Below are 23,500 nucleotides of genomic sequence, written 5' to 3' on the forward strand. Positions count from 1 at the left end.
GGATACCTTGTTTTGAAGGGCCCTGGGTCGGAGTAGGGTGGGCCTGGGTTCTCCTCCCCATACTCGCCGCTAGTGACTCTACCCCTGATAGTGCTGCTAGGCAAAGTGGCCCCTTGTACTCTCACTGCTAGGTGACACTATCCCGATATTGCTGCTAGGTTTAACTCTCGCAAACAGGCATTAGGCCCCAGCGTATCACCATTAGATGGTACTGCCAGCCCAGGGCACTCAGCCAATCCCTGACATATGGTGGAGAATGCAGGCAATGACCAGGTTCTGTTAAAAGGACCAACAGGGAACTAAGAATATTAAAAAGACAAGGAATCAGGGATACATAAAAACTGTTAAAGTGGGTGTTGGAGAGCAAGCAACAGCAGGCCGTCCAACATCAGCTGCAACAGGAGCAGATGCTGCAGCAGATTGCAGTCCAGCAGAAGCAAGAACAGCAGCAGTTGCAGATATGAGAACTGGCAGTCCAGCACCAGGCACAACAGAAGCATCTGGTCCTACAGCTGGCAGCACTAATAAAGCCCATAGGGCACCTAATACCATAGCGCTTGGGCCAGGCAGAGACAACTTCCCTGCAGGACTATCCATAAGGCTTATGAAGGTGGGCCCCGGGAATGACCCTTAGGCCTTCCTGGTTACCTTTGAGTGGGTAGCCAATGTGGCATGCTGACCAACAGAGCACTGGGCTACCTGGGTGGCCCTATACTTGACTGGCTCCATGCAAGCAGCATACCGAAGCCTGGGCCCCATGGACATGCTAGACTACGCCAGAGTGAAGGAGGTCATAGTCAACCAACTGGGAATCAACTCCAGGACATACAGACAGAGATTTTGACAGGAGGAGTACCCTCCCAGACCCTGGCCATGAGTGGTGACCCAACATCTACGGGACCATTGCTGGTGCTGGCTGAACCCAGAGAAAGAGATGGAGGAACAAGTGGCAGAGATGATAATGATAGAACAATTCACCCAGATTCTCCCGATCAGGAGAAGAGAGTGGGTGAAGTGCCATCAGCTATTGACACTGTTGGACACAGTGACACTCATGGAAGATTACATGGCCTGGAACTTACATGGAAGACCTGACAACTCGAGCACTGAGATCCAGAAACCCTGGGAGTAAGCCCCCAAATCCTGGAGGCAGCTGGGCTAGGAAAGAAGATGGGACCACTAGTCAGGCCGACTCCAAAGGAAATACCCCTGGCCAGAGGGAGGAACCTGAGCCCCGACGCATCATGAAGGAGAGTCCAAGAGCTCCAGGGAGAGGGGTACGCGCCAACTGGAGGTCCCATGGCTACAGAAAAGAACCCGCCAGCAGGGACCCCGAAAGGCCCATGCTTTGAATGTGGACAAGAAGGGCATTTCAGGTGAGAGTGCCTTTTTATGGATTGTAGCTATGGATTGCAAGCCCCAAGCTTGGAAAAGAGGTCTGGGCAATCTTCTGCTCCCAGTGAGGCTCAATGATACCCAGGCAATGGACCTGGTGGACTCCAGGTTCAGTCAGACTATTATCTGGACCAGATTCATAGAATCCCCCGACAAGGCAGGGATACCCATCTACCTCCAGTGTATTCATAGGGATGTGTGACTCTACCTGGCAACCAAGGTATGCCTTGAAGTGAAGGGCGATATGGCAACATGCCCAGTCGGCCTAGTGGACACCTTGGCCCAGCATTTCTCAAATGCAGCCACTGTGCAGCATGCGGCAACCAGGGGCTTTTCTTGCAGCCACAGCCTCCTGGGCTGTGGAGGCGGGGCAGGGGGAGGGAAATGGCAAAGTAGTGGCCCCTCCCTGTTGCTCCTGGATGCATTACCTTAGTGTTGGTTACTGGGGCTCCAGCCCTGGGCTCCAGCTGTGCAGCAGCCGACCCTAGGCTCCAGCCACCCAGCTTCAGACTCCATCCCGGGCCCCATCCCCCAGCTGTGGGGTGTTGGGATCTGGCCACAGGGCTTCGGGCTCCAACTCCCTGCTGCCTCCCCCAGCCACCTGCCCACCCACCCCATCATCCCTAACCCCCACTACCTCCCCCAACCCCCCCAGGGGCTTAATTTGTCCCCAGGCTTGCTAGGGCTGAGTAAGTCTGCTGTGAAAAGTGATACCTGTATGTTTGTTAATATCACTTTTCACAACAGACTTACTAGCTAGCAATAAATAAATTACAATGATTTGGATGTGTATATGTCCATATTTATTTGTTTTTCCTAAAGCTAATCAAGTATTTTAGGAAAAAAAAAATAATATGAGAGCAGCCACTAGCAAGAGTTGGTGACCGCACTCTGAGGCCACCAAAAAATTTGTCCTGAGAACCCTGGTAGCCCTGGGATGGGAATGGAGGTGATTTGGGGAGATCCTGAAGTGATGGAGCAGCAAACACCCTGTGGAGACCAACCCACGCCCAAAAGCGAGGAGGCTTATGGATCAAGATGAGACAGAGGAACCAGATGAGAGCCCCTCAAACCTGGCAGAGGTGCCTGTGATCCAACCTGCGACTATGGAGGCTTTGAACAAGACAGGCAATAACTGATTGATGGAAGATGGGGACTTTGTGTGGGAGCAAGGGAAGACCAGACCCTGAGCTATGCTTGGGAACAAATAGTCACCCCTGAAGGAGAAAGGAAAGGAGGCCCATGGACACCATAAGGGCCTCACTTTGAAGTCCAGAACAAACAGCTGTACTGGATAGTGAGAGACCCCCCCCAAACCCAGGAAACACTGCGTCAGCTACTTGTGCCTAAGAGATTTCTACGGGAGATACTTTGCCTGGCCCACTCAGTGCTGCACTGGACACCTGGGGCACGAGAACCCTACAATAGATGGCCCTCATATTTTTTTGGGTCATGCGTCCACCAAGAAATGTGTGAGTTTTGTGCCTCATGCCCTGAGTGTCAACTCACAGGACTCAAAGTGTGCTGAAGGCCCACATCCTGATCCCTGCAGTGGGAGTACTGTTTGAACAGATACGAATGGATCTGGTGGGACCCTTGGAGAAAAGCTCATCCAGGTTCTAGTACATACTGGTGATTGTAGACTATGTTACCTGGTATCCTGAGGCCATCCCACTGGGTATGATGCAAGTGCCCACCATAGCAGGCGAGCTCATTAAAGTCTTTGCCAGGGTTGGGATTCCAAAATAAATTCTGTTGGACAGGGGGTCCAATTTCTCATTCAAGCTGATAAAAGAGCTGTGTGAATTACTTAAGATCCTGGCCGGCAAGATGTCTGTATACAATGTTAATACTTTAAATGTCATCTTAAGACTTCGGAATTAACATCCCATGAGAACAATGGAGACGTTCACACCTCTCTGAGCTATTGTTTCTGGTGGTGTGCAGATTCTGGAAGGCACCACTGAACTGATTCTCACTGTGCATACTTTTAAGGTATTTTTACTGCCATGAAAGCTAGAAAGGGGGAGGTGGTTGTTTGTTTGTTTATTTTTCTTAGGCATTTCTCTAATTATGGAGCAAGATTAGGATCTAATGTTTTCAACACGTCCTTCCCTGTGATTTATTATGATCTGTGGTTGCCCTTTCATTTTAGGGCAGAACAAAATGAAACAAACAAAAGATTTTATATGAAATTTACCAGTTCAGAAAACCCAGTTCAGAATAATAATTTAGCAGTTCAGAAAACCCAGAAATGTTTTAGTTTATCAGCATAGGATATTCTTGGAGCAGAAAGTGCATTTTACCAACAGATATTAACACAAACTTGTATCGTGTCATCAAATCAGGCTTTTAAAAAGTGTATTAGTGACACCTACTGGGATGAAAATTTTGTCTTTGCATATTCGCATGTACCAGCTAGAGATAGGGATACATTAATATATGATTGTTCTAATGATAATCCTTGGTGTGTAAAATTGTAATAAAAATTATCAATACTGCAAATGTTATGGGGAAAATCTGTACCCATTAGGATGGGGCTGAGCAGCAATAAGAATATGGCATTTTGGCATCAGCAGCAGCATAGGAAGCTTTGAAGTAACATTTTAAGTTCCCCTCTGTAGTAAAGCTTGTAGGTTAAAGGCCCAGAGATTCCCCGTCATGCTGAAATATCCTTTTCAAACTGAAAGGTCTTGTAGTAACAGCATATTCAGGTTTATACAATTTCAGAACTACTTCAAAAGTGTGTGGAAAAGAGCTAAAGAATTCAGAGAGACACTGATGAATTTGACTGTGGCATTTAAGAACACTTTTTTTTTTTTTTTTTTTTTTTTTTTTTTTTTAAAGGAGAAGGCAGGGAAGGTATTCCGGGCCAGATTTACTGGTGCATCAGAACTGCACTTGTCACAGCAGAGAAGAGGAGGGAGGAATCAGACAGAGATTACAGCTCCCTGATTTCTCTTGCCTGTTGTGCCCCAACTCCAGTGGAGAGCTAACTCTGCCAGTTGGTAACAGTCTCTGAGGGCGCATCTCTAGCTGGGGTTTGCAGGAGTGCTGGGTGTCCCTCTCCTCTCCCACTGACCACAGTGGAGGACTCAGGTGCTTCCATACCTTGTTAAACTGGGACCAGCGTGTGTGTTATGTGACCAGTGTAAGAGGGCCAGTGCTCTTAACTATTCATTGCTTTGCCATTAAGTGCTTGGGCTGTGTAAATCAAATGATGAGTGACATGAGTGTATTTGCTTAACAACCTTCACAGATTTTTTTAAAATCCATGTGCGTGTTTTTGGAATATAATTATCTATAACACATTACAATTCCCTACCATATTTTTACAAACTATGATACTCAAGAGATAAACCATGTAGGTCTCCCTAATGACATGATTCTCTCACATTCTTTATTTCATAGTGCCAGGGCCAGTTCTTCAAGGGCCCAATCTCATATTCAGTTTCTCTTCTATATTAACCAATAATCACAAAAACTATGTGCAAAGTAAGTAATTTTATTGATTGTAATGAATGTGAGCTCTCCAGCAAGATGACATAATACTACTAATTAGCACAACAAAATAGTAGCAGGATCTCAGAGGAAAAACAGATCTGACTTATCTTGATGTGTATATATAATATATATATAATCAGACATCTTTTGAATTTTGTATAACACAAAATAAGTTACCATAGCTCATTACATAGAAAGATCCACAGTCTTACCAACAAGGAGTAAAATATTTGCATTTCACTAGTCAGTTGCCCTGCAAACCTTTCACCTGAGTTTGTTTTATTTTGAACTTGATTAATTGTAAAAGGGAAGCAAGCAGAGGGAACATTTTGCTCTATGTGAAAAGCTGCTTATTTGCAAGGGAACCAGGCCAGTATAAATCCCAACATTTTACAGCTTGCAGCCCTTGATCCATCGGGAGACATCTCATCTTCTGCAGTACTTTTTCCACACCACCCTGTGAAAGTTAAAAATCATGTTAACTGATTATGGCAAGTTCATAAATTAGTGCAGAGCCCCTTCACCCCCCAGAAAAAACAACACTTTAAATTTATGTACTTTTAACTTTTCTGCAGCAAGCCATTCTAATATAACAAGTAATTTGCCACTGGCCCAATCCTGGCACAGCGCCTGACTACTTTGCATGGCCCAACTGGGTCCTGGAGCTATGCATGCCTTAATAAATCCTGAGTCTGCCAACACTTCCTAAAAGGTTGCCACATGTTTGTCAAAGGCCCACTTAGGAGCTGATATTCCTGCCGCAGAAGATTGGTGGATTTGTACCACTGCTCTCTATTGGATGAAATCAAATTTACTCAGTTTTGTGCCATAAGCTCTATCCTGCTAAACAGAACTAACGCACATTCCCTTTTAGCTCCAGCTGGAGGAGGCTAAGATGATGTACGTTCTCTCCCCACTGCTGTGTCACACAGACATAATCTTGAGGCTCTTGGTAGTTATGGATTTGTTACATTGGTGTTTGAACTGGGATTTGAACATCTGGGAACCTCACATGCTCAAGAAATACATTCCTCTAAGTAGTCTCCCCCGCGAAGTTTACACATAGACACATATAAGTATGTCACTATTATTAGTTCTTGTAATAGTTTTAAACATACCATGCACTCATGCCATTGGAAGCGCAAACAATTCTCTTTGCACAGTTTACACTTGCTGTAATGTTGCTGCCAGTAAGGCTAAAAAAGAAATAGTGATAAAAACAGTGGGAGAAAAAAAAAACATTTTCCTCTTCATTTATTTGAATCAGTCATCTTAAAATTGATAGAGAAATTAGTTTTTATTATTATTATTTATTTATTTATTAAATCAATCAAGTTTATTGCTGTGGCATCTAAGGACCAACCAAGAATGGGGCCTGTGGCATTAGGCACTGTGCAAGTACAGATTAGCAGATGGTCCTTCTTTTGAAGAGCTTCCAGTACAAAAGAGAGACAGACCCATGGTGGGAGAAAGGGATATAACACACAAACAGAGTGAGCAATGTGATGGTGTCAAGCACATTACTTTGCACCTACCACGACACTGGATTCCACATGCGTTCTTGGCTCTTGGAGTCTTGCCATCATTGCACCACCAGCGGCTGCTGATTTGAAAAATTCCATAGTCCGTGCTTCTGGAAGGTTTGTTATAATGCATGGCACGCGTGTTAAGGTTGCTTTCGTATCTTGCTGTGCACACCCCTGTGAAGGTTCCGTTTAAAAAAAAAAAATAACCACACACAGATTGATGTATTTTCTCTGTTGATAAAAACTCCTCATAGCTTGATATTTTACAGAAATATGGATCTAAACACCCCTTATCACTGGTTTGTAGATTATGCAAATGATTATTTTATACAAAGTACACACAGCCAGTTGTTATTTTATACTGATGAGATTCACAATCCTCATTAAATATGATGAGTAAGAAAAACCATTCTACATATAAAACTTTTGATTGTCATCTGAACACTGTATGGGGCCTATATTTTTGAAGGAAACACCAGTGATTTGGGGTAAAATGCTATAGAGAAACATCTTTCTAAAGAAAATATTATTAACATGCAAATCAAAACCAACAAATATTATTAAGGAAAGACATGGGGAAATGTCAACATTTCTCTGGCAGGGAATGGCTCTGCATGTAATGAATAAAGATTGCCTTTTGCCTTAACACTCATAAAATGTAGTTAAGTGAGATGGAACATTTCTTTCCTGCTGTTTCCAACAGGAGGAGGATCAATGGTGAAACACCAACTGTAGAGAGGGCTCCAAGTGGCCATTGGCATTTTAATACTGTGTTGGCCAGTCCTGCTGAAAATAGGTCTAAACCACAGCACCTGCTGAAATTTTATCTACACTAGTGCCCTCACCTTTGATTCCATAGATGGTGCTGCATAAATATTAGCAATGATGGTAAACTTTAACCAAAGCACCCTTATTCTTTCCTCATTTACAGTAAGTGGATCTGAATTAGTCAGGTTAGAAAGAAGGATTCTTTGATTTGAGTTATTCAGGGATGCATAAACATCATGTGTGTTTAACCCTCTGGATTGTGGCTCAGAACACAGGTAAACAAACCTTAAAAACAAACTGGTTGAATAATCATTGATTAGCAAGGATGATAGGAAATTAAGAAAGGCTCTCACCCTTCTCTCTCCCATTTGAATTGGGGTTTTGAGATGCTGCTGGTGATCCTCCCACCCAGGCCTTGTGCTGTGGTCTGCATCCCAAGTCCTGTTTCCCTGCTCTGCTGCAGTGAGGATCAAAGAGCAGAGCGTGAGAAGGCTGCAAACATCGAAGGTGGGATTGTACAAAGGCTATAACTAGGAATAATGCGACGGAATTGGGGGAAAGGTCTCTTAGACTGGTGTCAGGCAAAGGTTTCTGACAGTGCAATCTGTTAAACTGTGGGAGGGTTTCAGGGAAGAAGTGGTATTCCCATTGTTTGGGACATTTTAAACAAGACTGAGCACAGCTGTAGGCAATACACTGCAGGGAACCATCCTGTGCTGAGAGGGACAGACTAGATAACCTAGAAGGTTTTTCCATCTCTAATGTCTAGGATTAATTCAATGGGTAAATCACCTGCCCACCCTCTGAACCACATGGACATCTCCTCCAAGGCAGCAGACTGACAGTGTCCCAGGCTGTAGCCCTGGTACCCATCCAGCCCAAGCCTTTTCATTGCTCTTGCCAGCTCACACCTTTCATAGATCTTCCCACGAGCAGCCAGGGGCAGGAGGAAAAGCCCTAGGATTAGTAAAACCTTCAGGCTGACAGCATAGCAAACCCAGGCTCCTACCACTGAGACTAAAAGGAAAGAGAGATGCTGGTGAGACTTTAATCTCCTCTCCTCCACACTTGAACTCTCCACTTCCTGAGTGATGTGGAAACAGGCCATGAGCAGCCTGGATGTTTCTCAATACTCTTGGGCTCACTGCCCAGAAGTTAAAATCGCTTAGCCATGGGGAACTCACTCACCTGGTGTTTTATTGCTAGATCCCTGCTACAATTCTGACTCAGGACCTACAGGCCAAACGTGGTTACCATCTGATGGCTATTACAGTGGCTTATAAAGAATTAATGATCTGAGACCAGTTCCTGTTGGTTAACTCTGACTGGCTTTTGTAATTCAGGATTAGCGTATGGAGTTCATGGAAGAACGAATAGGCAAGAGCCAATATAATCTGCATGTTTCCAAAACTCCTGTTACCTTCAAAATGTTTTGTTTCATCAGCTTTGCATGACAAACTACAAATACTCCGATAGCTGGGTTAAAAGATTATCTCATTGTTTACTGTGGCATTTGCAAATTGTGCTATGTATTTCGAGCTGCAGTGTGGTCTAGTGGACAGAGGACTGGGCTGAGATCCAGGAGATCTACAGGTTTCAGAGTAGCAGCCGTGTCAGTCTGTATTCGCAAAAAAGAAAAGGAGTACTTGTGGCACCTTAGAGATTAACAAATTTATTTGAGCATAAGCTTTCGTGAGTTACAGCTCATGCATCCGATGAAGTGAGCTGTAGCTCACGAAAGCTTATGCTCAAATAAATTTGTTAGTCTCTTAGGTGCCAGGAGATCTACAGTCTAGTTCAAACTCTGCCACTGGACTGCAGGGTGACCGTGGGCAAGTTACTTCACCCTGCCTCAGTTTCCCCATACACAGAAAGGGCATATTTATACTTACCTCTTTTGTGAACTACAGATGACATGCTCTGTATAATTGTTAGGTATTACTATTCTGATCAAGAGCTATTTTGTGACTTATAGTAATAAGTCTCACTAATGACTGGCTTTCTATATCCTAAAGGAACAGTTTATAATATATAATTTTCTCCAGTGGTGGGAGACCACCTTTATTACATAGATGTGTGCTAAATTAGGGCACTAACATTCTTAACACTGATACCAACAGGGCCTGCACATCACATCTAAAATCCCTATAGTACTTTGGAAACTCTGCTCTGTAAATTTAAAACAAATGTGAATGGGACTTTTGTCTGTATACACAATACAGACTCAGCCCCTGAGATTTCTGTTTCTGTAACATTGTAGAACGACAACAGCCACGCTGTAATTAATGTTGTCACTCTATTTCCATCACAAGCCTGATTTGGGCCACTCCAGCTAGCGTGCCCCACCACTGGAATGTCAGCTTCGAAACTCGTAAAATAGGCCTGAGAGGGAAGATTTTATTAAAAAACCTGAAATGAATTGGACACCCTAAGTGCCGAAGTTCAGAAACAAACATTATTCGGGGGAGGGTGTGTATATATTTGTCACTCTGTAGTAAAAAAAAATTTGGAGATCACATTTAGGTGACTGATTACATCGTGTGCTAGCCAGAGTTGAATCTAGTTTGGGCACCTCAACTATGATTTTCCACACTTCCCAGTGTATGAGTTTCCCTGAATTTCCCGAGTTTATCTATTTCTTTTGGCTAGTGAAAAGGTGCTTGTAGGGATTTATTGCACTGGAATTGCTGAAATGTACCGTCAGCATTAACTTTTTAACATTTTTCCCTGGAATAATCCTTTCAAATGAGGGGATTATGAACTCTGATCAGATGTTGTAACATCCTAACATCTAAAGCTAAAACTATATTCAAATGGACTAGAGACTCCTTCACTTAGGGTTTGTTCTTTATTATTATGAAAGTAAGGATGGCCCAGTGGTTAGGGCATTGGCTTGGGGAGACGGGGTTCAATTTCCCATTCTGCCACAGATTTCCTCTGTCGTTTGGTCTCTGTGTGCCTTCACTCCCCACCTCGTGGGGGTGGCATGCAGTGCTCACATACTTCGATAATGGGAGCCATTTAAATACCATAGATGGATTATATGGGCTATGGGCCTCAGTTTCCACATAACAAACACAGCTAAAATGCTCCATTCTTAGCCTCCAGGCCTAGATTTGTACCTTACTACACATGCAATTTATAGATGATCGGAAAACAAAACCCACCGCAGAACACTACTGTATTGTTTTTCATCTTAATCAGGAGAATTGTGCAAATACAGGGAGGGAAGAGAACAACACTATGAAGAAAGCCCTGTTGGGAAATCCTAAATTAGTATTTCCAACTCCTTTTAAAGAAAAAGAAAAACATACATTGTTTCATTTCCTCATTCATCTGTCAACAGTTTGATTTTAACAGAGCACTGTGAAGTTTGTCAAGCTGGGTCTAAAAATATATGTCTGTAGTCTCATTTGTGCCAGTATAATATCAGGTCCAATACTGTCTTCAGTATGACAGATTTCAGAGTAGTAGCCATGTTAGTCTGTATCCACAAAAAGGCAAGGAGTATTTGTGGTACCTTAGTCTCTAAGGTGCCACAAGTACTCCTTATCTTCAGTATAAATCACAGGTTATTCCTGGATGGCGAGAGGACAGAATCCTTCAAGCCATTTTTGGACCAACAAGATCTTTCCTTTCACATTTTTCTTCTACCTACTATTCTAAAGACTTGGGAGTCCTAGGCCCAGATCCTGTAAGGTATTTAGGTGCTTAACTCCCATTGATAGCTATGGGGCTCTCCCCAGAGGCCATCAGCACCAGTGCAGCCAAAGGGATTACTGGTTCAAGATGCTTCCCCTTTCCTTAAATCTCTGGCAGTGGGGGCTAAGCACATGTTCTACACAGCATTGCTATGCAGTGCTATTCCTTTCCCAGGCTGGCTGAAACACTGAAGACCAAGGGCCAGATCCTCAGCTGGAACAAATCCATGACTTCAATGGAGCTACACGAATTTACATCTGCTGATGATCTGGCCTGAAGTTGAAGAGTTCTTTTCCATACAATGTATGGCCAGCCAGGAGAGCCCTAAACAATGTTGTTCAGGAATTCCTAACTTAATGAAGTATGAAAAATGTCAACCATGGCAATTTAGTTAAGATAATACCCCAACCCTGTAATTTTAAATGTTGATTTGGGGGGTATTTATAGTATGACCTTTGAGTCTTTGTATGTGACAGACATTTATATTGTGTTTTTCTCTAAAAAGCCAAAGCACCAGACTAGTTACAAAACTGTAACCGGAGAACGTTGCATCCACTGTTGAATGCAGCCACCGCTGGCACTGAAAACCTTTGAACACTGTACAGCAGCAAGACAGTGAAGAATTCTGTGTTCGTTGCAAGTTCTAGCTGAACATAGATAGCCAGAATGGAATCACCCGACTGGAATCTGACTGGAGTTTAAACCATTACTGCTAACGCTTCTTAAGTCTTCAGAAGCAGGACTGTGCTGCCATTTTAACAATGGGCTCCCTCAAAAGTGTGCCATTCCCAGGATAAAATACTCCGCCTTACTCTCCCCATGCCCCCAAACATAAAACTTCATTTCTACACCCTTTCCCCCCAACAAACAATCCTCAACGACAGAAAACTCCACCACCACCCTTTTCCTGGCCCATCACCTCTTGACTCACTACGTTTTCCCCTACCCAGCATCTCACTGAAGGCTCCTTGAGGTGGTTCCCCTACCTGGCAGCTCTTCCTGACAGAAGTAGTAATGATGGCAGGTGGCTGTCCTGTGGCCTCTGATGGCAGCAATTCTGGTAGGTAGATGTGATGTCCTGCAGCCTGGAAGTTGTCCCTTCTGTGTTGATGGTTGGTTGGGAATTGAGTCCCCTTTGTTTCTTAAAGTAGATGGCTCTTCTCTGACATGAGGGATAGGTGTGGGAGTGGGTCTCCGGTGGCTGTTTGGGGTCAGGAAGGGGGTATCTCCTGCCTGTGATGGGAGTCAGATTAGAAAGTGGATGTTCTTTGTGGAAAGGAGTAGGGCTCCAAGCCCTTCCCATACCAGTTCTTTCTATTCAGGCGTTAGGGGAAGGGGAAGGTTTCTAGATGCCCATGCTGTGCAGCTGCACTACCCTGGTGTACCAGTTTAACCTCCCACCCTGGTATAGTGGCCAGCAAAATGCTAGAGGATGCAGGGGGGAATTCCCCTGAACAGTGCTCACACCAGGCATTTGGGTGTGGCTAGCACAGGATAAAGAATGGATTTCTTGGTTTCTTGCCAATTTTGAAAAATGGAAAAAAAGTTGGTTTTGGGTCAGACAGAAAATGAAAATTTCCAGCAAACGAAAAAGTAAAACAAAATTCATTTTTGATCAAACAAAATGTTTTGTTTTGATTTTAACTCTTTTAAAATGTTCTTGAATTTTTTAGCTAAAATGAAAGGAATTTTTGAAAAAAAATGAAACATTTAGAGTCTTTTGGATTTTTTGTTTTTATTCAAAACGAACAATTTGGTGAAATCCACACGAATTCGCAAAACACTTTGGTGTCACTGAATCCGCATTTTTCCCGGAAAAAAGTTTTGGCCGAAAAATGTCACCCAACTTTAGGTGCAGGAGCTTCCTGAGTGAGCATCATTGATCAGCTGGCTTGCTCCTAGCTTCAAAGGGGGCTGAACATTTTAACAAGCAGCTGTATCATTCTGGAGGACCAGTGAAATAAATGCCCCCCCGGGTCACTAAGTTATCTTCATTATGAGCACACCAGCAGGGATGATGTAAGGATTTTGGGAAGAATTAGTAAAATGACTATTCAGGTACACCCCATCCATCCACTTATACTTTATTTATTCATTTTACATCAGTAAAGTGTGTGTATGGGGGACAGGAGAGGATCTTCAGAGACGAACCAAGCTGTTTATTCCTTTCTACCCTAGCAATTACTGTACATCAATTTATAGTCTCCAGGTTATCTGTGCAATTAGAAGGCCTAAAGACTCACTTTTTATTTTAAACAAAAGCCAAAATTCTCCCTCCTGGACCTGCAAAGCCACCTGCTTTTAACAAAGGGCTCCCACAAGCCCCTGCAGATCCCCTCCTGCTCATCACAACTGCATTGTAGAAGTTATCAAGAGGGAAACAGGCGCTTCGGGCAGGAGAAAACTGGAGGGATGGGCAGCTGGGTGCTTTTTGCAGCTTGGGCAGTAACAGGTTGGAAATGTGGGGTAAGGAAATAGGCTGGAGGTTTCTATTAAAATGATCCTCATTAAAATAATTTACAATGTTAATGCTTCAAATGTCATCTTAAGGCTTCAGAATTAACATAATATTCAGAACAATGGAAATGTTCACACACACACCCCGCAACTATTGTTTCTGGTTGTGTGCAGATTCCCACTGTGCATACTTTTAAGGTATTTTTACTGCCATGAAAGCTAGAAAGGGGGTGGTGGTTAGTATTTTTGGTTGTTTTTCTTGGTTGTTTTCTGAAAGGTCAGGATTTTGACGCATGGTTCTGCAGCAAGGTGTGGATTAGAAATAATAAATATGGTTATAGCCAAGCAGCCAAAAAAGCATAAATGACCCCTGAGAAAACAGGCTAATCTCCACTTGCCACCTTGAGTTTTCTGTAGAGTTGTACCAAATATCGAACTCAAAAATTAATAATACCTGAAACATCTTTTTTTCAAGCTAAACTGAAGCTTCTGTATACATGAAACGTGTTAATGTCAAAGTTGAGCAAGTGAATTTCTTGAAGTGTTTGCTAGCAACAAACATTTCAAGGCACTTTTTCTTTTCCTTAAGTGGATTGGTTGGCAATAGTTAGATGGTATTTCTTCAGCTTTGAATGGATCAGAGCCATTTCAATTCACATTTCTCTGAAAGGAGACTGCATTTCATTTCTCTCTCTCTGAAATAGTCAGAAAAGAATTAGTGCCTATTAGTCTCCCTTGTTTTGAGATTCTAGATTGTAATTTCATGGCCTGGGAGTGGCGTTTTCCTCCTCAGCAGTTGAGAGTCTAAAGAAGCCACATATTATAGGCATAGCCACTCTCTGTATGGCCCTGAGGCTACTGCTCTGTAGAATTTTCATACTTCTACTACTATTGGTGACTCACACCGATCATGGTGTCCAATGGGGGGGGGTGGGGGAGGAGGGAGAGAGAGACGACCTCCTGAAAAGGTCTCTCTTGATCTGATGTGGCATGAGAAACAGTTCTCATAACATGAAGAAAGTGAAGAGCAGCAAGGACAATTCTACATTCCCAAAAGAAGAATGTGCCTCTGTCTGAGCACTATCACCAAAGGACCATAGCCAGAAGGCTTGGCCTAGGGGACTATAGGATAAATTCCTCAGAATTGGCTCCCTTCCAGCGTGGCCATTCCACATCCAAACCTCAGAATGTGGCTGCCAACAGATATAGGTGTAATTTACCGAACATAATAGGAAGACCAAGCATCTGGGAGGCTCTCTGAACCAGAAGGTGGGGATGGTGGTACAAGTAAAAGATTTCTTTCAAATTGGGAAAGAAGGATTCTTCTGACATGGTAATTCATCTGCACATAAACAAGCTCCCCTCTCCCCACGGCGATCATGATAGACCGGCGCACATCGATAAGGAGTGGCAGCCAAACATTAGTACCCATGAAAAGACTACAGGTGGACATTACGCCATACTCCGTTTCAAAAGTTGCATTAGTGCAAGTAAGGCTATTGCTCTGATGGCCCAACAGGAGCAGCATCATCACACCAACATGCTGCTGCAGCTGTGATTCCATTCCCCCCTATAATTTTCACTGATATCTGAGTCTGCCATGCAGAGCATTTACTGTGAAGTTACTGCTCTTTGTTCTGGCTTGCCTAGTCTAAATAACATCATGCTCACCCCACCTCCCTGTTGCTTAGTGCCAAAAATGTGGCCACTCAGCTACCGGGTGATCTCATTTATTGACTGAAAGAAGGATGTAAGAAAGATCAAATTCATCTCACAATGGCCACATGAACCAGCTGTCACACCATTAAGCATCTATATGGGAGCTAACCCAGTTTGGTCAGCTTTGTGGAGGCTGGTCAGCCCCAGGGGGAACTGCAGCAGCATTCAGTGGAATGGCTTAATGTGCATGTGCAATTTCAGAATAACAACAGTATCAGATGAAATCTGTGGCATATGCTGAGTGGTAGGTAAATTTCTCAGCCACCCCGGGATCCACAGATTATCCTTGAACCACAGGATCAATGTGGTGCATTACAGCAGGTTTGTCCATAGGCCCTGTTTTGCAGACTCCAGGACAATCCCAGCTTCTCTGGCAATGGAGGGATCCTCTGGCAGCAGGACTGATGCAGTTCAACTGCATGAGAAGGAAGGGGATTTGAGAGGTGCACTTCATGCCCAGCACAAAGCCCTGCTCTGGAGGGATAGGATCACAGCATCCACTGAGGTGTGCATCATAGGATCCTCCCCACAACAGGCACAAGGAGAATATAAAGGCAGGGGAGGCTCCTCCAGCCATTGAGCTGCAGTAACTGCCACTGAGCAGCAGAGAGGGGAGAATTTCTCCCCACAATTGCCAGTGCATATTGTATGGCCTGGCTATTTAAGACTTTGGTTAAAAAGTGCACCACTTCTCCTTCTAGTTCCTCATGCTCAGCTGTGAGCGACGGGGGGTTCACGCATGCTTCAGTGCATGTAACAGTCATTTCTCCAAACCTTTGCAAAATAAGTATTAAATTCAGTGGTGGCTGATGACAGAACAAGGATCAATGGTCCCAAGTTGCAGTGAGGGAGGTCTAGGTTGGATATTAGGAAACACTATTTCATTAGGTGGTTGGTGAAGCACTTGAATGGGTTACCTAGGGAGGTGGTGGAATCTCCTTCCTTAGAGGTTTTTAAGGCCCAGCTTGAAAACCCCCTGGCTGGGATGATTTAGTTGGGGATTGGTCCGGCTTTGAGCAGGGGGATGAACTAGGTGACCTCCTGAGGTCTCTTCCAACCCTAATATTCTTTGATTCTATGAAATTTGGGGAAGCTCAGCTTCTCCTTTGGCCCCACAGTAAAGTGATCACGTCGCTCCCCTTCTACCATCAGCACGCTACCTTAGACAGAAAAGCCAGGTCACAGCCGTATTATCGCATTGCTGCGGGATGAGGGCATAGGGAGAAGATTGGTGAGACAGACTCAATTTTTTTTTTTGAAACTACTCAAAAAACTCTGATAATTAAGAGATACAAAACACAAAATAGATGTATTGGTAGGCTTGAATGCTACCTCCAGCGTGAAAGCTCCTGGTAAAAGCTATTGAAATGCAGTATTTGAACCACACCTTGTTCAGTGCGGACTGGGATTAAAAATGGCAAGATCACATGAAAAGCGAGAGACCACTCAGCAATAAGTGTCAAGGACTGATGGAGATATTAGCATTGGGCTGATGAAAAGAGAGAGAAAAAAAGGACTCTGTAGAGAAACAAGGCCTTAATTAAACAGAACTTCTGCACAATGAGACTGAAAAGTACTGCTGGCTGGTGCACGTTGCAGCAGGATGTGATTCTGTAACCACTACGGACCAGATTGTGTCTCATATGCACAGCTCCATGGTGGGAGGTGGGACAGAGCAGCACTGTACCAGGGAGAATACCAGGTGGTGCTTGGGCCTCTTGGGATTGTCCTAGAGTCTCCAGGAATTAAAGATTAATCTTTAATTAAAGATAAAGTTGTGCTGAAACCTCCAGGAATTCATCTAACCAAAGTTGGCAATCCTATTGGCCTCCCTGGCATTGAGGGGGAATATATGTCCCACTCCACAGGCAAGATTAGCATACTCTTGTTGCAGCTGGGCAGATTAGTTTATCAGCAGGCAGGGGGAAGGGCAGGAGAAAACAGGCCAATGGACTTGTTTCCTCTGAACCCCTTCTGGGCTGCTGCACATGATCTCCCACCCTTGTACAGCAGTTAGGCACAGTCGAGCCCCTAGCAGCTGATTTAGAAAAAACACTAAGATCTGCAAATAGTCTGAGTGAAATCATCCATCTACATTTATTTGTAAAAAGCCAAAACCAAAGCCCTCAGCCCCCCAGGCTTGATTTTAATGATCAAATAGGCCTTTCTGTGTATAAAGCAAATATGAGGTACTGTGACAGACCCAGACCAGTGGGGTCAGGAGTCCGGTAGAAGGCAAATATACTGGCCACTGGATGAATAGTTTTCTCTTCCCTGAGTGATAGAGCAATCAGGAACCTGCTAGAATCAATTATGGCAGGCAGACTAACTAGGACACCTGGTTTAAAAAGGACCTCCCATCAGTTAGTTGGGGGTGGGGCGCAAGGAGTGAGAAGGTGTGCTGTTGGAGGACTGAGGATTAGAAGCATGATCAGGCCTCAGGAGGAAGATCCTGTGGTGAGGATAAAGAAGGTGCTGGGGGGAGGCCATGGGAATGTAGCCCAGGGAGTTGCAGCTGTCACGCAGCTGATACAGAAGATGTAGACAGCGGCTATCCACAGGGCCCTGGGCTGGAACCCGGTGTAGAGGGTGGGCCAGGGTTCCCCCCTTGCCCCCAAATCCTGATCGGACACAAGAGGAGTTGACCTGGTCTGTGAGCAACACCAGAAGGGAAGGTCTAATTTGGAAAGGGATCTGGCCTGTCCCCAACCCACTAGGTTGGACAACAGAGAGTGTGTAGATTGTTCTCCATTTCCCCCATGCTGGCCGGTGATGAGGTTAGCTGAGTGAACGGCAGGTTTGAGCCTCTAGCAGAAGTGGCCAAACTGAGGGCTGCCGTGAACCTCTGAGATGAGCAAATCTGCCGAAAAGCGCAGGATCCACCAAAGCAGAGGAGGAACTTTGTCACAGGTACAAATTGGCAAGTGGCTTGGTATTTTGTGTTTGATTTAAAGGCATAGTGTAAATAATATGCCCAATGACTCCCAAGGGAGAGCAGAAGAGATACATGGAACAGGAAGAAGAAAAGGAGTACTTGTGGCACCTTAGAGACTAACAAATTTATTAGAACATAAGGTTTCGTGAGCTACAGCTCACTTCATCGGATGCATTTGGTGGAAAAAACAGAGGAGAGATTTATATACACACACACAGAGAACATGAAACAATGGGTTTATCATACACACTGTAAGGAGAGTGATCACTTAAGATAAGCCATCACCAGCAGCAGGGGGGGGAAAGGAGGAAAACCTTTCATGGTGACAAGCAAGGTAGGTTAATTCCAGCAGTTAACAAGAATATCAGAGGAACAGTGGGGGGTGGGGTGGGAGGGAGAAATACCAGGGGGAAATAGTTTTACTTTGTGTAATGACTCATCCATTCCCAGTCTCTATTCAAGCCTAAGTTAATTGTATCCAGTTTGCAAATTAATTCCAATTCAGCAGTCTTTCGTTGGAGTCTGTTTTTGAAGCTTTTTTGTTGAAATATAGCCACTCTTAGGTCTGTGATCGAGTGACCAGAGAGATTGAAGTGTTCTCCAACGGGTTTTTGAATGTTATAATTCTTGACGTCTGATTTGTGTCCATTCATTCTTTTACGTAGAGACTGTCCAGTTTGGCCAATGTACATGGCAGAGGGGCATTGCTGGCACATGATGGCATATATCACATTGGTAGATGCGCAGGTGAACGAGCCTCTGATAGTGTGGCTGATGTGATTAGGCCCTATGATGGTATCCCCTGAATAGATATGTGGACAGAGTTGGCAACGGGCTTTGTTGCAAGGATAGGTTCCTGGGTTAGTGGTTCTGTTGTGTGGTGTGTGGTTGCTGGTGAGTATTTGCTTCAGATTGGGGGGCTGTCTGTAAGCAAGGACTGGTCTGTCTCCCAAGATCTGTGAGAGTGATGGGTCGTCCTTCAGGATAGGTTGTAGATCCTTGATGATGCGTTGGAGAGGTTTTAGTTGGGGGCTGAAGGTGATGGCTAATGGCGTTCTGTTGTTTTCTTTGTTGGGCCTGTCCTGTAGTAGGTGACTTCTGGGTACTCTTCTGGCTCTGTCAATCTGTTTCTTCACTTCAGCAGGTGGGTATTGTAGTTGTAGGAATGCATGATAGAGATCTTGTAGGTGTTTGTCTCTGTCTGAGGGGTTGGAGCAAATGCGGTTATATCGTAGCGCTTGGCTGTAGACAATGGATTGAGTGGTATGATCTGGATGAAAGCTAGAGGCATGTAGGTAGGAATAGCGGTCAGTAGGTTTCCGATATAGGGTGGTGTTTATGTGACCATCGCTTATTAGCACCGTAGTGTCCAGGAAGTGGATCTCTTGTGTGGACTGGTCCAGGCTGAGGTTGATGGTGGGATGGAAATTGTTGAAATCCTGGTGGAATTCCTCAAGAGCTTCTTTTCCATGGGTCCAGATGATGAAGATGTCATCAATGTAGCGCAAGTAGAGTAGGGGCATTAGGGGACGAGAGCTGAGGAAGCGTTGTTCTAAGTCAGCCATAAAAATGTTGGCATACTGTGGGGCCACCCATCGCAGTGCCGCTGATTTGAAGGTATACATTGTCACCAAATGTGAAATAGTTATGGGTCAGGACAAAGTCACAAAGTTCAGCCACCAGGTTAGCCGTGACATTATCGGGGATACTGTTCCTGACGGCTTGTAGCCCATCTTTGTGTGGAATGTTGGTGTAGAGGGCTTCTACATCCATAGTGGCTAGGATGGTGTTTTTAGGAAGATCACCAATGGACTGTAGTTTCCTCAGGAAGTTAGTGGTATCTCGAAGATAGCTGGGAGTGCTGGTAACGAAGGGACTGAGGAGGGAGTCTACATAGCCAGACAATCTTGCTGTCAGGGTGCCAATGCCTGAGATGATGGGGCGTCCAGGATTTCCAGGTTTATGGATCTTGGGTAGCAGATAGAATACCCCAGGTCGGGACTCCAGGGTGTGTCTGTGCGGATTTGTTCTTGTGCTTTTTCAGGGAGTTTCTTGAGCAAATGCTGTAGTTTCTTTTGGTAACTCTCAGTGGGATCAGAGGGTAATGGCTTGTAGAAAGTGGTGTTGGAGAGCTGCCTAGTAGCCTCTTGTTCATACTCCGACCTATTCATGATGACGACAGCACCTCCTTTGTCAGCCTTTTTGATTATGATGTCAGAGTTGTTTCTGAGGCTGTGGATGGCACTGTGTTCTGCATGGCTGAGGTTATCGGGTAAGCGATGCTGCTTTTCCACAATTTCAGCTCGTGCACGTCGGCGGAAGCAGTCTATGTAGAAATCCAGGCTGCTGTTTCGACCTTCAGGAGGAGTCCACCCAGAATCCTTCTTTTTGTAGTGTTGGCAGGAAGGTCTCTGTGGGTTAATATGTTGGTCAGAGGTGTGTTGGAAATATTCCTTGAGTCTGAGACGTCGAAAATAGGATTCTAGGTCACCACAGAACTGTATCATGTTCGTGGGGGTGGAGGGGCAAAAGGAGAGGCCCCGAGATAGGACAGATTCTTCTGCTGGGCTAAGAGTATAGTTGGATAGATTAACAATATTGCTGGGTGGGTTACGGGAACCATTGTTGTGGCCCCTTGTGGCATATAGTAGTTTAGATAGCTTAGTGTCCTTTTTCTTTTGTACAGAAGCAAAGTGTGTTTTGTAAATGGCTTGTCTAGTTTTTGTAAAGTCCAGCCCCGAGGAAGTCTGTGTGGAAGGTTGGTTCTTTATGAGAGTATCCAGTTTTGAGAGCTCATTCTTAATCTTTCCCTGTTTGCTGTAGAGGATGTTGATCAGGTGGTTCCGCAGTTTCTTTGAGAGTGTGTGGCACAAGCTGTCAGCATAGTCTGTGTGGTATGTAGATTGTAATGGATTTTTTTCAGATCATACCACTCGATCCATTGTCTACAGCCAAGCGCTACGATATAACCGCATTTGCTCCAACCCTTCAGACAGAGACAAACACCTACAAGATCTCTATCATGCATTCCTACAACTACAATACCCACCTGCTGAAGTGAAGAAACAGATTGACAGAGCCAGAAGAGTACCCAGAAGTCACCTACTACAGGACAGGCCCAACAAAGAAAACAACAGAACGCCATTAGCCATCACCTTCAGCCCCCAACTAAAACCTCTCCAACGCATCATCAAGGATCTACAACCTATCCTGAAGGACGACCCATCACTCTCACAGATCTTGGGAGACAGACCAGTCCTTGCTTACAGACAGCCTCCCAATCTGAAGCAAATACTCACCAGCAAGCACACACCACACAACAGAACCACTAACCCAGGAACCTATCCTTGCAACAAAGCCCGTTGCCAACTCTGTCCACATATCTATTCAGGGGATACCATCATAGGGCCTAATCACATCAGCCACACTATCAGAGGCTCCTTCACCTGCGCATCTACCAATGTGATATATGCCATCATGTGCCAGCAATGCCCCTCTGCCATGTACATTGGCCAAACTGGACAGTCTCTACGTAAAAGAATGAATGGACACAAATCAGACGTCAAGAATTATAACATTCAAAAACCAGTTGGAGAACACTTCAATCTCTCTGGTCACTCGATCACAGACCTAAGAGTGGCTATACTTCAACAAAAAAGCTTCAAAAACAGACTCCAACGAGAGACTGCTGAATTGGAATTAATTTGCAAACTGGATACAATTAACTTAGGCTTGAATAGAGACTGGGAATGGATGAGTCATTACACAAAGTAAAACTATTTCCCCCTGGTATTTCTCCCTCCCACCCCACCCCCCACTGTTCCTCTGATATTCTTGTTAACTGCTGGAATTAGCCTACCTTGCTTGTCACCATGAAAGGTTTTCCTCCTTTCCCCCCCCCCGCTGCTGGTGATGGCTTATCTTAAGTGATCACTCTCCTTACAGTGTGTATGATAAACCCATTGTTTCATAAAAAGAAAAGGAGTACGTGTGGCACCTTAGAGACTAACAAATTTATTAGAGCATAAGCTTTCGTGAGCTACAGCTCACTTCATCGGATGCATTTGGTGGAAAAAACAGAGGAGAGATTTATATACACACACACAGAGAACATGAAACAATGGGTTTATCATACACACTGTAAGGAGAGTGATCACTTAAGATAAGCCATCACCAACAGCAGTGGGGGGAAGGAGGAAAACCTTTCATGGTGACAAGCAGGTAGGCTAATTCCAGCAGTTAACAAGAATATCAGAGGAACAGTGGGGGGTGGGGTGGGAGGGAGAAATACCATGGGGAAATAGTTTTACTTTGTGTAATGACTCATCCATTCCCAGTCTCTATTCAAGCCTAAGTTAATTGTATCCAGTTTGCAAATTAATTCCAATTCAGCAGTCTCTCGTTGGAGTCTGTTTTTGAAGCTTTTTTGTTGAAGTATAGCCACTCTTAGGTCTGTGATCGAGTGACCAGAGAGATTGAAGTGTTCTCCAACTGGTTTTTGAATGTTATAATTCTTGACGTCTGATTTGTGTCCATTCATTCTTTTACGTAGAGACTGTCCAGTTTGGCCAATGTACATGGCAGAGGGGCATTGCTGGCACATGATGGCATATATCACATTGGTAGATGCGCAGGTGAACGAGCCTCTGATAGTGTGGCTGATGTGATTAGGCCCTATGATGGTATCCCCTGAATAGATATGTGGACAGAGTTGGCAACGGGCTTTGTTGCAAGGATAGGTTCCTGGGTTAGTGGTTCTGTTGTGTGGTGTGTGGTTGCTGGTGAGTATTTGCTTCAGATTGGGGGGCTGTCTGTAAGCAAGGACTGGTCTGTCTCCCAAGATCTGAGAGAGCGATGGCTCGTCCTTCAGGATAGGTTGTAGATCCTTGATGATGCGTTGGAGGGGTTTTAGTTGGGGGCTGAAGGTGATGGCTAGTGGCGTTCTGTTGTTTTCTTTGTTGGGCCTGTCCTGTAGTAGGTGACTTCTGGGTACTCTTCTGGCTCTGTCAATCTGTTTCTTCACTTCAGCAGGTGGGTATTGTAGTTGTAGGAATGCATGATAGAGATCTTGTAGGTGTTTGTCTCTGTCTGAGGGGTTGGAGCAAATGCAGTTATATCGTAGCGCTTAGCTGTAGACAATGGATCGAGTGGTATGATCTGGATGAAAGCTAGAGGCATGTAGGTAGGAATAGCGGTCAGTAGGTTTCCGATATAGGGTAGTGTTTATGTGACCATCGCTTATTAGCATCGTAGTGTCCAGGAAGTGGATCTCTTGTGTGGACTGGTCCAGGCTGAGGTTGATGGTGGGATGGAAATTGTTGAAATCATGGTGGAATTCCTCAAGAGCTTCTTTTCCATGGGTCCAGATGATGAAGATGTCATCAATGTAGCGCAAGTAGAGTAGGGGCATTAGGGAACGAGAGCTGAGGAAGCGTTGTTCTAAGTCAGCCATAAAAATGTTGGCCCACAGAGCCAGAAGAGTACCCAGAAGTCA

The 23,500-nt window shown here is 44.5% G+C and overlaps 1 protein-coding gene and 1 pseudogene across 1 annotated transcript in view; both read right to left on the reverse strand.

Moving 5' to 3' along the window:
* Positions 1–4,880: 4,880 nt before the first annotated feature.
* LOC119850192 lies at positions 4,881–8,305 on the reverse strand (annotated as a pseudogene).
* A 3,799-nt stretch (positions 8,306–12,104) lies between these two features.
* The window catches only part of CPSF6 (cleavage and polyadenylation specific factor 6), an 85,213-nt gene continuing 73,817 nt past the window's right edge, over positions 12,105–23,500 (reverse strand). The window contains exon 11 of the mRNA XM_038388060.2: positions 12,105–12,128. The gene's annotated coding sequence lies outside the window, so the exon portion shown is untranslated. The remainder of the gene's footprint in view (positions 12,129–23,500) is intronic.

The sequence above is a fragment of the Dermochelys coriacea genome, chromosome 1 (assembly GCF_009764565.3).
Source record: "Dermochelys coriacea isolate rDerCor1 chromosome 1, rDerCor1.pri.v4, whole genome shotgun sequence".
Lineage (NCBI taxonomy): Eukaryota > Metazoa > Chordata > Testudines > Dermochelyidae > Dermochelys > Dermochelys coriacea.